We start from the raw sequence: 2,086 nt of genomic DNA, 5'->3' as shown, positions 1-2,086 counted from the left end.
GGGTGTCTACCCCCAGATATTCTAATTCAGTCTGGAGATGGAACCAAATCCCTTCCTGTTAAACAAGTCTCCATGGATTCTGCTGCAGATGGGCCACTGGCTACGCTTGGACAAATGGTGACAGTGGTTTTGGAGTTCGACAAACCCAAGTTCAAATCTTTCTCAACGATTTTCTGTCCATGTGGCCTTGTATGGCTTTTAAAACATCTCCAAACCTTGCTTTCCTATCTAAAAAAATGAACTTATTAATACCAGGAGTACCCTCCCCAAGAGAATGAAATAAAAATAAAAATATTTGTATAGACAGCATAAAAGTTATAATCACAGACTCCACTGTGCAAAGGTATAACTTGCTTTATTTACCTCTAGCTTATATTAACTTAGCCCATGATCTCGAATTTCCACTAGCAGCAGAAAACTTTGGGTTGGAAATTCTAGCTCACTCAGACCAATTCCAGCTTTAAAAAAAAAAAAAAAAAAAAAAAAATTCTCCTGTGGGAAACTTCAGCCAAAGTCAAGATTTTCTCCTCCTCTGCTGCTGGCTGTTCCCCTGAAGATGACCCGGGTTGTTCAGGGGTTAATTACCCTCACTTCCCCAGGGCTTCCATGTGGCACAGCTGGCCTTGGGCATCTGCATTCCCAGCCAATGCCCAGCCAGTGCCCGCTGTGCCACCATGGCCACTGGCTGCACAGCCCCAGGCTTGGCTTTCTGGCCTCTATCCTAGGCCTCCTCACCTGCCAACCTTGTTTCTTTGCTCAGAGCTCTCCACAGCTGCACCAGCCCCATGGCTGCCTCTAATCCGTCTAGTCTCCTTCTTCAGCCATTAGTCATTTGCTGCTTAGACACCATATTGGATATGAACCTTACTTGGGGTTTTGATCATCTCCCATCCCCTTCTTCTACCAAATGGCCCAAGCACTATCTCCTTTCACAGTTTGAATGGAAAGGGAGGCTAAGTTAATACACACTAGAGATAAATAAAGCAAGTTACGCCTTTACACAGCGGAGTCTGTGATTGTAACGTTTATGCCTTCTACACAAATATTTTTGTTTCACTCTATTTTCTTCCCTGTCTCCATGCCCTCCAGGGGTCGGCTCGTGGCCATCCAGTTTTACACACACACACAGACACACACACGCACATGCACACACACGTGCACACATATGCACATGCACGCACACACACAAACACATACACAGCCTGGCTCTTGCAAATGCAAGTCTTGCTCTCATGACTAATGTTTCTGCCTCAGACTTACACAACCTCATTTGGCTCTTCCTGTTTCTGGGGGTTATCTGCCTTCCTGAGGGCAGAGCAAACAGCCCTGCTATCCCTGCTGCCCAGTACAGCCTGCCAGTCCCATCATTTCCCAGAAGGCAGCAGGCAGAATGAAGAGGCAAAAGGTACAAGGAAGCCTGGGACTGGGGGAAGGAGCCTTATTAGTATCTCACAAGTGCCCCTTTAACTCTCTTAGGGGAAGTGCCTACTTAACACAGCTCAGGGATGACAACCAGGATGGTGTCGCTGATGATGAGGATGAGGAGAAGCTCTTCTTCCTAGATATGCGGAGCTTTGATGTGCTGGCTCTGACTAGCTCTGACCCTGTGTTCCCAAGACCAAGGGAGCCTTTGAGGACACCTCAGGGGGAGCAGGTCACAAGCCAATGACTCATTCGTGTTGGGTTGTGGGGTGAGTGGTAACCTCCAAAACGTGCTTCTGCTCCCTCCCTGCATGGGAAGTGAAGCCAACCGAGGCAGAGGTGGCCTGTATGGGCCAACCTTTCCCTCAAGGTGGCAGAAATGCCCCCATCAGAAATGCTCTTTTGGAGCAAACACTGTCCCCTCCAGGAGCATCTTAAAATGTAAATATGCTGGGACGATGTGTGCCTTCTTTGTTCCGGGCCCTGAAAACACTGCAAGAGGAGAAAAGCTACAGCCTCTACCCCCTTATTTTCCTGAAGGTAGCCTAGAGAGTGAAGAGGCTTCCCCCACATTTCAGGCTCCCCTGCGGAATGAGAAGCAGCCTCTCGTCCCCTTGTCAGTGCTGAGCCCATAGGGGTGGTAGCCAACATGAGAGGCAGCAAA

Source organism: Pongo pygmaeus, chromosome 6 (assembly GCF_028885625.2).
Source record: "Pongo pygmaeus isolate AG05252 chromosome 6, NHGRI_mPonPyg2-v2.0_pri, whole genome shotgun sequence".
Taxonomy (NCBI): Eukaryota; Metazoa; Chordata; class Mammalia; order Primates; family Hominidae; genus Pongo; species Pongo pygmaeus.
This window is presented reverse-complemented; position numbering follows the sequence as displayed.